Here is a 14,870-nt window from a genome sequence, read left to right on the forward strand (position 1 = left end):
GCTAAGACTTCTGGGGCACACCCCATAGTTCTTAGTGCTGTAGTAAGCTGAGCCACTCTATTAATTTTTCCCAGTGAATTGTGGGAGGACTTGTCTGTTGTTCCTGCACACATGGGGAATTATGGGAAGTAACTGGAGGATTAATGGTACTTGAGTGGTACCAGTTTGTGTCCACACTACAGAGTGGTTTTGTTAGCAGATGAGGAGTTCTGTTTCTTGAGTTTTAGCCTGAGTTAGTACCATATAGGAATGAATGGAGTAGTCCCACACTTTTCAAGAATTAACTGCCTGGGGTGGCAGATTCTCCCTGGGTTTGGCTTAGCCACCCCTGCTGCCCTGAGTGGCATTATGACTCTGTGCTCCAGATCTGTCATGACATTGGGGAGGCTGGGACAACCTTGAATAAGTGGCTTTGTGACCTGCCACTTGGCTCCGCCACTTCTACCATAAGCACTGAACCATCGGAAGGCTTATTCTGTCCCCCAGGAAATTCAGATGTGCCCTCCCCTACTGGTTTCAAAGCTCTATTCTAGGAGGTCTGAGAGGGACGGGGTGGCAGATTATCTTGAGCACACTGTCAGGGTTTTGACATGAACAGTTTAGTGAAACAGACACTGATATGCAAAAGAATTTTGAGGGGACTGCCCCCCCCCCATGTTTAATTTTTCATTGGATCTTTTCTTCTCTGATATCCCTACTCTTTTTTGTTTTACTTAGTCTCTTGTAGGCAAAACATGAACCCAGTTCATTTAAGTTAAAGTCAAGTTTTCAAACCATAATAATTTAGTGTGCCAGGCCTATTTTTATTGCAGATGACTCTACCAATGTATGGCCCTTTGCTATGTATAAACGTGGACATCCAACAGTGATTCTGGTCTATTCCAACAGTGATTCTGTTTAAGGGGGGAAAAAATGATCCCAATCCTGCAATGTGTAAATTGGCAGAGAACCCTTGGCAGATTTCCACTGATTTCAGTGGGATTCTACATGGATATAAAGGTCTACCTGTATGGAACTCATTGAATGACTGGGACCTCTTTTTGTGAAGAGGAGATTAAAAATGTTCTGAGTGTAAGTATTTCATGATTAGCCCAACTGTGTTGGAGAAGGGAGTTTTGTGGGGTGAAAAAGGAAGGAAATTTCAAAGATTCAAGTTCAAATAAGCTTCATAGAGGGGTCTGAACCTGCCAGTGTGCTTATCTGATTAGACATTCTGAACCTTTCAAGATTCACTCTTCTAATGCAACCCCTTTCTGATGCATTCGTTATAAAACAGTATTTTCATTCTGCTTTTGTTTACTTTTCATACCTTTCCATAAGCTTATTATTATTTCTTTCACAGATCCCTGGACAAATATTTGTGCAGTGTAACTCGAGCTCCTTATTTGCCAGAATAAATCATAATGATGAATTGCCCAATTTTATTTGCATGCCTGACCAAAAATAACATGTATTTGCACAAGCTGCAGGTTATAGAGGATCATGAATTCATAACTAGAGTAACATGAAAAAGTAGGCAAAATGTGAGAGGAGGCAAAGCACCTCAGCCTTACAATTATATTCAGAAACCTTTATTTAAATAATGATGAGGCAGTGGAACAATCTGACCAAACTTGCTCAACACAAAGCACAATTTGGCTGTTTAACTTTCACCAGTGAGTTTAGCCAGTGTCACTCAAACATTGGTGTATAATTGATGTTTTCTAAATAGAAAAATATTTTACAGATAAGAAGAGGTTGAATATTGTGTTCATCAAAAGATTGCAGTGCCTTGAATACATTAATACCTAAAACGGAACCCTAATTGACTTTAGAAAGAGTTACACACTTTTTCTAATAATCAGCTAATGACTGAATGTTATTACCACCTAATGGTTCCTTGTTGGCTTATATGAAATGAATGTGCTGGTCTCAGTCCAGTTTCTAGTGGACAGTTGTCCTTTTTAAAAATTACACCCTTACATTGGCACGCATTGACACTCCTGTTGGCGGTCTCAGGGGAGGCCCAAGGTAGGAATGGGAATATTGTTATTTATTTGTATTTGTGGTAGGGCCTGGGAAACCCAATCATTGACCAGTGCTAGACTGCCTCTGAGAGGCAATACTTCCCCACTCGCAAGCACAGAGTCTGAGTATAGAAAATAAACTTTTAATAAAAGGTGTTAATTTGGGAAAACACTGCAAACAGGGTTCATAAACATAAACCATCAGTAAAAGACCCACCCCCAAGTAGGTTGGGCAGTGTCCTTTTCCCTTCAGGTTCTTAAGACCAGCAACCCAAAAGTCCCTTTCACGTGACCGACCCTTTTCTGTACCCCACTCACCGTTGCTGTCCTTGGTCAGTGCTGACCCAGAGGTCAGAGGTGCGTCTGCAGAGTTCACCTCCCCTCAACCCGTAGGTAGGGTAAAGAGGTACCTTACTTGTTCTGCTGTCTGGGCATTCGCTCATTGCCCCTCTCTGCCAGCCACCCTGCTGGCCACTCACCGGTTGCTCCTGCCAGCCGCCTGCTCACTGCTCTCGCCGCGCCTCTCCACCAGCCACCCTGCTGGCTGCTTTCCATGCCTCTCTGCCGCCGCCCTGTTGGCCACCTGCTCACCACTCTCCCCGTGCCTGTCCCCCAGCTGCCCTGCTGGCCACTCATTGTGCCTCTCCACTGCACGAGCCACTCGTTCACCAGCTGACTATCAGTCACCTTCTGCTACCTGCCCCTCTGCTGTGACCTCTGCACATCAGTCTCTTAGGGCTTGTCTACACTGGCAATTTACAGGGCTGCAACTTTCTCGCTCAGGCGTGTGAAAAAGCACCCCCCTGAGCACAGCAAGTTTCAGCACTGTAAAGCTGGGAACCACACTCCCAGCGGGGGTAGCTATGTCCCTTGTGGAGATGGGTTGTTGTTTTTTTAGAGCTCTGGGAGAGCTCTCTCCTAGCACTGCATGGCAACCACACAAGCCGCGTTAAAGAGCTGCTGTGGCAGCGCTTTAGCATTGCCACTGTAGGCTAGCTCTTAGTAATTTTCAGCTCTTTGCAGGCTGGGCAGAAACAGTGCCCCATCTCAACTGATTTCAGGGTATGTCTCAGGGGATGTTGAAATGCCAATAGTTATTCTTGGGGACCCAGCCTACCCCTTAATGCCATGGCTCATGAAGCCATACACAGGCAGCCTGGACAGGAGTCAGGAGATGTTTAACTACAGGCTAAACAAGTGCAGAATGGTGGTAGAATGTGCATTTGGCTGTTTAAAAGGTCGCTGGCGTTCATTATTGACTCGCTCTGACCTCAGCCAAAGAAATCTCCCCATTGTTATTTCTGCTTGCTGCGTGCTCCACAATCTCTGTGAAAGTAAGGGGGAGACCTTTATGGCGGGGTGGGAGGCTGAGGCAAATTGCCTGGCTGCTGATTACGCGCAGCCAGACACCAGGCTGGCCAGGCTACAGTGTGAAATATCTGTTTGTTTCTCCTTCATGAAAACCCGCCCCCTTTATTGACTCATTTTCTGTAAGGAACCCACCCTCCCTCTTCCCCCAGCTTTCTTTCAAACCAAATAAAGTCACTATCATTTAAAAATCATTTAATCTTTATTAATAGATTAGAAAAAGAGGGAGGGAACCCGGGTGGGATTTGGGAGGAGGATCGGTGGGAAGGAAAAGGCCACTAAAAAAAGGTTAAAAAAATGACAGCCTTTTGCTTGGGCTGTCTACTGCGGTGGAATGGGAAGGTGTACGGTGCCTCCCCCCCCGCGTTCTTACACGTCTGGGTGAGGAGGATACGGAACATGGGGAGGGGGGTACAGGGGCTGTAGCGGCAGTCTGTTTTCCTGCAGCCATTCCTGAAGCTCCACCAGACGCCGAAGCATGTCTGTTTGCTCACGCAGCAGCCCCAGCGTTGCATCCTGCCTCCTCTGATCTTCCTGCCGCCACCTCTCATCTCGAGCGTCTCTCCTCTCCTCACGTTGGTCCCTCCTCTCCTCACGTTGGTCCCTCCTGTCCTCACGTTCACTGGCTTCTCTCCTATACTTTGAAACCGTTTCCTTCCACTCATTCAGATGAGCTCTGTCACTGCGGCTGGATTCCATAATTTCTGAAAACATCTCGTCTCGCGTCTTCTTTTTACGACGCCTTATCTGTGATAGCCTTCGGGATGGAGGAGGGAGGCTTGAGGAATTTGCAGCTGCTGTAGGGAGGGGAAAAAAGAGAGAATTGTTTAAAAAGATACATTTTGCAGAACAATGCTTATACTCTTTCACGGTGACCAACACTAATCACATTACATAGCACATGTGATTTCTGTGCAAGGTCGCATTTTGCCTCTTAATGCTGAGTGCCTGTGGCTTTGCTGCTAGAGATCACAGGTCCGGGCAACAGAATTCGACTTGCATGCGGCCATGGTAAGCCATTGTCTTACAGCTTCTGCGCCCTCCTTTCCCACATACCAAGCATAGCCTGTAGAGTGCTGCGGTTTTTCTGTTAACATCCAGCAGCAGCAGAAAACAAACTAACCACCCCCCACCCCCTCCCGCCATGAATTCTCTGGGATGATCGCTGTACCCCTCCCCCCCACCGCGTGGCTGGTATCAGGGAAGATCCCTGCAGGAACCAAACTAACCCCCCCCCCCGCCGCCGCCCCCCTCCCGCCATAAATTCTCTGGGATGATCACGGTACCCCTCCCCCCACCGTGTGGCTGGTAACAGGGAAGATCCCTGCTAGCCAAATGCGAAAAGCTCAGGGCCAATTTCCCATCTGCGCTTGGCTAACTGCAGGGAAGGATTTATTTTCCACCACAGGCAAACAGCCCAGTAGGAACGGCCACCTCTGTCCCCTTAATTAAGTTCCCGTATTTCAACCAGGTTACCATGAGTGATATCACTCTCCTGAGGATTACACAACAAGATAAAGAACGGATGTTGCTTGAATGCCAGCAAACACCGGGACCATACGCTGCCAGGCTTTGTCAGGCAATGATACCAGATTACTTGCTGCAAGCATGGCGTGGTCAAGTGTCCTACCATGGAGGACGGAATAAGGATGCACTGCCCAGAAACTTTGTGGCAAGGCTTTTGGAGTACCTCCAGGAGAGCTTCATGGAGATGTCCCTGGAGGATTTCCGCTCCATCCCCAGACACGTTAACAGACTTTTCCAGTAGCTGAACTGACCGCGAATGCATCCCAAGTCCTCAGGGCAAAGTAATCATTAAAAACCGTTTGCTTTTAAAACAAGTTTTATATTTTAAAAGGTAAACTCACCTGAGGTCCCTTCCATGAGGTCCGGGTCTTGGATACTGGCTTGGGAGGGTTGGGAGGGTACTTCAGTCAGGGTGAGAAAAAGATCCTGGCTGTTGGGGAGAACGGAGTGCTGTGTGCTCTCTGCAAGCTCATCCTCCTTCTCCTCTCCCCCATCGGCAGAATCCTCAGGTGTAGCTGATGAGACTATCCCCGACCCGGAATCCACGATCACAGGTGGGGTAGTGGTGGCGGCCCCCCCTAGAATTGCATGCAGCTCGGCGTAGAAGCGGCATGTCCGTGGCTCTGAGCCAGAGCGACCGTTTGCCTCCTTTGTTTTTTGATAGGCTTGTCTGAGCTCCTTGACTTTCACGCGGCACTGATCTGAGTCCCTATTGTGGCCTCTCTCCATCATGCCCTTGGAGATTTTTTCAAAAGTTTTGGCATTTCGTCTTTTAGAATGAAGTTCTGCAAGCACTGAATCCTCTCCCCATATAGCGATCAGATCCAGTACCTCCCGTACGGTCCATGCTGGTGCTCTTTTTCGATTATCGGCCTGTATGGTTACCTGTGCTGATGAGCTATCTGTGGTCACCTGTGCTCTCCACGCTGGGCAAACAGGAAATGAAATTCAAATGTTCGCGGGGCTTTTCCTGTCTACCTGGCCAGTGCATCCGAGTTTAGATTGCTGCCCAGAGCGGTCACAATGATGCACTGTGGGATAGCTCCCGGAGGCCAATACCATCGAATTGCGGCCACACTATCCGTAATTCGAAATGTTAAAATCGATTTTGGCGCTACTCCGCTCGTCGGGGTGGAGTACAGAAATCGATTTAAAGGGCCCTTTATATCGAAATAAATAGCGTCGTTGTGTGGACGGTTGCAGGGTAAATTCGAATTAAAGCTGATAAATCCGAATTAAAGTCGTAGTGTAGACCAGGCCTCAGTGATTTTTAGCAGGCAGGGCAGAAACACAGTACTACCACAACTGATTGCAGCTCTGATTGGGCATTTAACATAACAAAGAGGCTCCAAATGAAGCCTGTTTAGCTCTATTCTTTGAAGAGTGGGGAGGAACAGGTTAAACCAATCGAGGGAGGACCTGTGAGGGTGTGCAGCCTCCTGGCTGGGAAATACCTGTTTCCACTCCTTTTACTTTTACAGGGCTCTGACCAGAAGTGAAAGTAAGCCGGTATGGGCCGGTATGGAGGACCAGTAAGAAAAGGTGCAGTCTGACTCCTCCTCCAGTCAGGCTGACGATGCTAGGCTCCCTGCTTTCCCCCTGCCTGGCTCTCAGCAGTGGCTGCAGGGGCTCCCCTCTAGCTTGCGGCAGGGAGCAGCGAGACTGGCTGAGAGGGAGAAGCAAGCCTAACCTCCGCATAAGAATAGTTTAAACTCAGCTGTTCCCTGTGCCGTTCAGCCCCCGGGGTTAGGAGCCGTTTCTGGCATCCTTGTTAATTTCACTCAAAGTTGCTGGGGATCGGGGGGGGGGGGGGGTGGCACCTTCCCCACAGGACAGTAATACATACAGTATGTATGTATATGAATGTGTGTGTCACAAACAATGCAGCTGCAGTCTGCCGCCGACTGCCCCGACCCCAGCAACCGGACCCTACTATTGTATTATAGTAGTATTGGAGATCCCCTCATCCAGGGGGCAGAAAAGAACTGCCCCTGCATGGTCATCACCCCACCCCCTACAACTGTGAGTTAAATTAACAAGGATGCCAGAAACGGCTTCTAACCCTCTCAGCCAGTCTCCCTGCTCTCTGCTGCAAGCTAGAGGGGAGCCCCTACAGCCGCTGCTGAGTGCCAGGCAGGGGGAAAGCACGGCCTAGCATCGGCAATCTGGCTGGAGGAGGAGGGAAGACATGGAGAAAAATGTGACAGTGAGTTTTCACTTTTTCAGGCTTATTCCAATATTAAAGTTTTATTACAGACAGTGTTTTTAGTAGTAGTAGCAGCTTTATTTTCTATATCTATGTCATGCAATGGGAGGGATCCATGAAGTAGGTAGGAGAGGTGGGTTGCTTGCGATTGGACCATATGGGTAAGAAATGTAAATTACTTTCACCCCTGCCCAAACCCCAGGGCTCCCAGCCGCTTCTGCAGCTAGTAGCTCCGGGGGGTGATTTAAAGGGCCCGGGGCTCCTAGCTTCAGCCAGATCCCCAAGCCCTTTAAATCCTGATTTAAAAGCCCCGGGATTTAAAGGACCCACCTCTTCTGGTAGAGGCCACACCTCTTCCTGTTGAGGCCCCTCCCCCTCCGCAGGACTCTGGAGTACTAGTAAGTCCTTTAAGTTACTTTCACCCCTCGCTCTGACATTTGACCCACTGACTTGTGCCCCATCTACACTGGCAAATTTGTGCGCAGTAAAGCAGCTTTGAGCGCTGTAGCTTCCGAGGTGTACACACAGCCAAGCTGCTTAGTGTGCAGAAACTGCACAGATGCAGTGCTCTTAAAATAAACCACCTCGATGAGAGCCGTAGAGTTTTCTGCACCAGGGCTACCGCGCTGCAGTGCCAGTGTAGACACTGTGGTGATGACAGTGCTGTGATTGGCTTCTGGGAGATGTCCCACTATGCCTGTTCTCACCTCTCTGGCCATCAGTTTGAACTCTACTGCCCTGCCCTCAGGTGACCAACCATCAGCCCCACCCCATACATTCCTTTGCAAATTTGAAAGTCCCCTGCCTGTTTGCTCGGTGATGCGTGCAGTGGTCTCCGCACATCTTTCCAGGTAGCCATGCCTGCTCCACACACCAGGCGATCCCGCCCTTGGAGCAATGCCGAGCTGCTGGACCTCATCGGCATTTGGGGAGAGGAGGCTGTGCAGTCCCAGCTGCACTCCAGCCGTCAGAATTATGATACCTATGGACAGATTTCTAGATGCATGATAGAAAAGGGCCATGACCGGGACACATTGTAGTGCAGGGTCAAAGTGAAGGAGCTGCGGAATGCCTACCACAAGGTGCGGGAGGCAAACCGCCGCTCCGGTACTGCGTCCACAAGCTGCCAGTTCTACAAAGAGCTGGATGCGATACTCGGTGGTGACCCCACTTCCACTGCGAAGACCCCTGTGGATAATTTGTTGGCTCATGTGCCAGAGAGTAGACCGAGCCAGGAGGAGGCAATCTTGGATGAAGAGGGGGAGGGGAAACAAGAGGCAGAGGATGACTCAGAGGCCAGAGATACATGCAGTCAGGAGCTCTTTTCTACCCCAGAGGAGCCTAGCCAGTCAGAGCAGTTGGCTCTTGGCAAAGCGCAAACAGGAGAGGAGGCCCCTGTAAGTGGATCTGATTTTGAGAATTGCTGAAGCGAGTTGTTGGGAGCAAGAGGGTTGCAGAAAACATGCATGACTCAGAACTTACAGGGTAGCAGCCATGGTTCGCATGCTTCCTTGAATGTCCTCAGGTAGACTTCTTATGTGGATTGGAGCATTCCAAGATTCATTGTTCCTTAAGTGCCCAATCAAGAAGCACTTAACTTTGCAAATTCCTTTCTAAAGAAGCTGACCAAATGCCTTACCAAGCTTACTTAGAAATCAAGCAAGTATACAGCCAACATTCATAACTTCAAGTACAAAAATGATACATGCATACAAATAGGATGAATACATTCAATAGATCATAACCTTTACATAAAGAAGAACAGGAGGACTTGTGGCACCTTAGAGACTAACAAATTTATTAGAGCATAAGCTTTCGTGGACTACAGCCCACTTCTTCGTAACCTTTACATAGATATGTTACATGGCATATGTAGCCTAAAACATATTACGGTTATGTCACATATACAATCATAAGCATATTCCATAAAGCCTTATGGAGGGCACCATCACACCCACCTCATGCCTAGTTCGAGTGGCAGAACAGGCTGTTGATACACTCCCTCACTTCACAGGAATCTCCCTCAGAGATCTCCAGGAAACTCTCGTGGAGATACTGGGTAATCCGCTCCCGCAGGTTCCTCGGCAGAGGTGCTTTGTTTCTTGCCCCATTAACAGTAACTTTCCCATGCCACTGTGCCGTCGTGGGGGAGGGGAACCATTGCTGCATAGGGGCCAGGGCAGAAGCCAAAAGCTTGGAGAAGACCCTCCCTTGATTCCCTGCTCACCCTCAGCAATGAGATCTTCCATAATGATCACATCCTGTGGAAAGTGTGGGGACAGGAATGATCATCAGGCCCACCCTACAGTGCTGGCTCTCCCCAAGTCCCCAAGAGCCCTGTGCTCAGTGTACAGCATGGTCCAGGAACAGTGATTTACCCTGCCCTGTGGCTACTCACCATTTTGGGGTCTTGTGGCTTATGTGTGCTTGCCTGGGGTCAGCCAGTTAGTGACAGGTGTGTGAGTACTGGCTGGGTTTTAAAGCACTGAAACAGTGTTGTCTGTGTTGCAAACAATACTGCTTATGTAAAATGTTGCATTTAAACTCCACAGAGATGACCTTGGGAGCACAGCCTCCCTCTTTGTTATCGGTGGCAGAACGGTTGCGAAGAATTAGGAAGCGTCCAAGAAAAACTAAGCAGGACTTTATGCATCAGATTATGATGCACTCCGCTGCTGAGAAAAAGGAATTGAAGGAGTGCCGAGACAGTGAGAAGAGGGAATGAAAGGAGAACATGGCACACCAGAAAGAAGCCACGAAAAGGCTCTTCACAGTTATGGAGCACCAAGTGGACACGCCCCAGGTGATACTAGCTTTTCAAACCGAGCAACTCTGCGCCTGCCCTCCCCTGCAGCCACTGTCGCAAAACTCTTTCCCATGTGCCCCCCCCTCCACACCGCCAATACACTCCTCCCTCCTCACAGTCCCGCATTGTGGACTCCCAATACCCACTGCACTCAACACCCATCCATCTGCAGTTTGGCCCTGCTGAAGTACAGCACCCGCTGCATTGTACTCCAAAGGAAAAGGTTGGGTATGATCCCTGGACATACACAAATCTGTAGCTGTCCTGGGACCCCTCCTCCTCTTGAGACCTTCCATTCCCCCGTTCCCTACCCTGCTGATGAATTTTTTTCATTTGACTCTCTCCTCTGGTTGTTTGCTTTCAAACAAACAATTATTTTATTGAAAAACATCTTTATTCGATTAAGTGAAAGCAAAAAGAGCACTGCAAAGCAACATACAATTATGTTAAGGCCCCTTCTTGCATCTTGTGCAACAATCACCTCCTAGCACTACAAGCACTGCAATCCTGATCATAGCAACAAATATTGGTGGCTTTCAGCTTTAAATTGCTGTCTCAAAGCGCGTGGTGAGGCTCCGGGAGAGGGGATAAGTGACCGGGGCCGGGGGGGGGAGGGGGGCGGGGCGAGGTTGGATAAGGGGCAGGGAATCCCGGGCAGGGTGTCCCGGGGACTGAAGAGTCCCTTTACCTCTGTACTATAGTTACACTGTTGAGGTTTGCACCAATGCAGCTAATGCCCAGTCAGTGTTTCCATCACAATCAAGGTTTCAATGAAGGTGTTAATAGAATTTCTCTGCCTTGAAATTTGGTATGAAAAGATATAGATAGCCATGGAGGTTGCTGGACTTGCCTTTTCATCTCTTGAGATCCAGGACCAGCTGGTGCGCAGGAGTGCATTCTTGGGGAATTATTAATGTTGCAACAGAACCTAGAGACCACAAGTAAGATCAGGGCCCCATGATGCTAGGCACTGTACAGACACCCTGCCCCACAACACTTCTTATCTGAATGGACAAGACCAACAAAGAAAGATTTATTTCCATTTTAGAGATAGGGAACTGAGGCCTGGGCTATAAAATGACTTGCCTCAGGCGAGACAGAAAGTCTGTGACAGCCAGAATTGAGCACACATCGCGCAAACTCCAAACCAGCTCCTTAACCACAAAACCATGTTTTCTTTCTGGGGGCTCTCTGTTAATATTCCAAATCCAAAATGAAGCTGAGGTGCTTTTCCCTGCCATTGCAGACATTTACTCTCTCTCTGCATGTGATAAAGCATCGCTGCCAGAGATGACTCAACCCCGGGGCTCATAAAATACTTCTCAAGATCAAATACTTTGCTTGTGGAATGGAGCAGATTGGACCAAGCATTTGGAGTTTAAACACAGCAACCCACCCAGTCCTAGGACCTAGAGCTGGTCAGAAGTATTCCGGTGAAGTGTTTCTTTGAAGTTTAGCATTTGTTGAAATACAAGTGTTTTGCGGAGTTGGTTTGGTTTCAGTTAAACCTGCCTGGTTTTCTGCCAGGTCACCTGCTTGGCTCCTAACAACCCACCTGCCAGACTGGCTCAGAATCCAGGGCTCCATCCTCCCTATTGAAATCCTCTGCAAAATAGAATTTCCTTCTCCACACAGCTCAAGAAGGGACCGGGGGGGAGAAAGAGGTTGGATAAGGGGCAGGGAGTCCCAGGGACAGTCAGGGGACAGGGAGGGGGCAGAGGTTCTGGGGGGGGGGGCGGTCAGGGGACGGGGAAGGGGGGGTTGGATCGTGGGCATTCGGGGGTCTGTCAGGACTCGGTGGGGGAGTGGATGGTGTTGGGGGAGTCAGGGGACAGGGAGCGGGGGGGTGTTGGTGGGGAGTCGCGGGGGGGGGCGGTCAGGGGATAAGGAGCAGGATGGGTCGGGATTCTGGGGGGGGCAGTCGGGGGGCAGGAAGTGGATGGTGGTCGGATAGGGGGCAGGGCCAGGCTGTTTGGGGAGGCACAGCCTTCCCTACCCTAAAGCTCATTCAGCAGTTTGAGGCTTGCAGACAGCTATTTAACACCAAGAGCCAAGCTGTTATCTTTTCCCTTTTCCCTACATTTAATTTCATATGGAGATTCATGTCAGGGGAGGGTAGCTTCATTTAAAATTAGCCACTTTAGATTAACAGTGATAGAGCCAAGAGAGCCATTGGGGGAGAGATCACGTGAGAAGAGCAATATCTACACCACCTATCTCCGTCCCAACCCTACCAAGGGAGACCCCCCCGTCCCCTGCATTCCCCGAGGCTCCAGAGGGGTTAATTCAGTGGTTCTCAAACTTTTGTACTGGTGACCCCTTTCACATAGCAAACCTTTGAGTGCACCCCCCCTTATAAATTAAAAACACTTTTTAATATATTTAACACCATTATAAATGCTGGAGGCAAAACGGGATTTGAGGTGGAGGCTGATAGCTTGCGACCCCCAGTAATAACCTCATGACCCCCTGAGGGGTCCTGACCCCCAGTTTGAGAACCCCTGGGTTAATTTAATTTTAGCACTCTGTGACCATTCACAGGCATGTGCTATTTTGAGCATCTCAGTTTTCACAACATAGGCTCATCCCAGATTCTGAAACAAGCTCAAATGCTCAGTTCGTGGAGTATGTACATAAGCTATACTAAAGACAAACCCACAGTAACCGTCTCCAGTTTGTGAGGGACCCCATGGAGCCAGTCTCAAGGAAACAAATAAATTCATGGAGGTTAAGTCCATTAATGGCTATTAGCCAGGATGGGTAAGGAATGGTGTCCCTAGCCTCTGTTTTTCAGAGGGTGGAGATGGATGGCAGGAGAGAGATCACTTGATCATTACCTGTTAGGTTCACTCCCTCTGGGGTACTTGGCATTGGCCACTGTCGGTAGATGGGATACTAGGCTGGATGGACCTTTGGTCTGACCCAGTATGGCTGTTCTTATGTTCTAACCTAAATGAACCCAAAGTTATGGAGACAAATATGAGTCAAGGAAGCCAGCAGAGTATCAGAAACCTAGAAAAATCTCTGATTGGATGGGCTCAGGAGTTTGGTCACAAGCTGAGGTGGTTCAAAAGTTTTGGATTTTTTTTTAAGCAGAATTTTTTTATTGTTTCTTTAAACAATCAAACACAGCAAGCAGCAAATATTTGGCCACATACTTCTGAAACCCCAAATCATGTTCAGGTTTTGGCAGACTAATTTCATCTTTTCAATTAAAAAAATCACAACAAATTTTTAAGGAAAGCAGACATTGTCCGTTATTTTTTCCGCTTTTTAAAACCCCCTAGTTTTCGATCCAAAAAAAGTTTTGATGGAAAATATTTGTTCAACCCCTTTAATGAGCGTTAGTGCCTTTTAGCACTAGCTGATGCTGAGAACCAGTGATACCTTGTAAAGGTGACTTGAAAGGAAGTTTTCTCAAAACTGGGTTTGTGCTGAGATATGGAAGGTTTTTAAATGTTTATTTTTCCCAGGGTCCCACAGGGGCCCCCATGAGAACACAGTATTCTATAAAAAGAACAGGAGTACTTGTGGCACCTTTGAGACTAACAAATTTATTAGAGCATAAGCTTTCGTGGACTACAGCCCACTTCTTCGGATGCATACAGAGTGGCATCCGAAGAAGTGGGCTGTAGTCCACGAAAGCTTATGCTCTAATAAATTTGTTAGTCTCTAAGGTGCCACAAGTACTCCTGTTCTTTTTGCGGATACAGACTAACACGGCTGCTACTTTGAAACAGTATTCTATAGTATTGCAACTTTTTTTTATGGAAGTGGCCCCCAAAATTGCTTTGCCCAGGCCCCCTGAATCCTCTGGGCGGCTCTGCCAGGTAGATGCCATAGCATAGAATATTGTGCAGCCAGAATTGTTATACTGTGCAGTACATTGTGCAGCTTAACTTTACTACAGGTTCTTTGAACTGTTGATCCCAGCCAGATCCTGACCTCAGCTAAGTACACAGAGGATCCTCTGCTCAGCCGAGGATTCTCCAAAACGGGGAAATTCCCAGTTTGTGTAGACTTATGTGTTGCACAACTCTTCCACCTCCCCATCCCAACCATTGATTATCTTCATCTTGGCACCGCCCATGCTCATTTGCATTTGTCTGAGAGAAACATTATTGCTGACAGATTGCATGTAGTGCTATTTCACTAAAGTTTATTACATAATATTTTAAAATTGTTTCTTGCAGAGTGCTCATCTTAACCCTCGTCCCTTCTTTCTAGACTGTCTGATACCCATAATGTAGCCTTTCCATGTCCTTTCACAGGACTCAGTTTGAGTTTTGATCCTTTACCAGGAGTGATAAGTGCACTAAATCTTCCCTAGTTGACAGGTAATGTGATCAAGTAAAATTACACTGTGGCTTTCACTTTTGTTACACAAATGCACCACTAGATGTCATCATGAATCATCTTAAATGAGAGCAGACAAATTGTCAATCAGTTATTAATTTAAACTGAGGTCAGTGATGGGGTTAGAATCAGTGCTCCGAGTTTCTTAGAGAAGTTCTGTCACTTGATTATAATGAACAAGCTCATTAATTCAGTCCTGAAAGAGACATTCTTGTATATTACCCAGAGCTTTTTATAGCTGAAGCATGTGTAGAACATTGTTGTCCGCATAACTTTTAATATAGTCTTGTTCATTGGAGTCCTTTCTTCCATGTTTTCTCCTAGTAGGTGCAAGGGAACAGGAATGGCATGAAGCCAAGTCCCATGAAGAAATCAATTGTGGCTTTAAGTATTCAGTAGAAGAAAATGTCAACAGATTTTTTGGGGTGCTGCAAAAATTTTCAAAGAAAACAAACAGTAGAAGAACCACAACAGAACACCTTTGGGGAAAATACAGTTATGTCATAGCTGATACATCAATTGACTTTGCCTCCTCCAGGGCTGGACTGGCAGATACAAAGTAGCCTATGAAATTTATTTTGACCAGATATGGACATAGTGA

This window comes from Chrysemys picta, chromosome 8, assembly GCF_011386835.1.
Source record: "Chrysemys picta bellii isolate R12L10 chromosome 8, ASM1138683v2, whole genome shotgun sequence".
NCBI lineage: Eukaryota > Metazoa > Chordata > Testudines > Emydidae > Chrysemys > Chrysemys picta.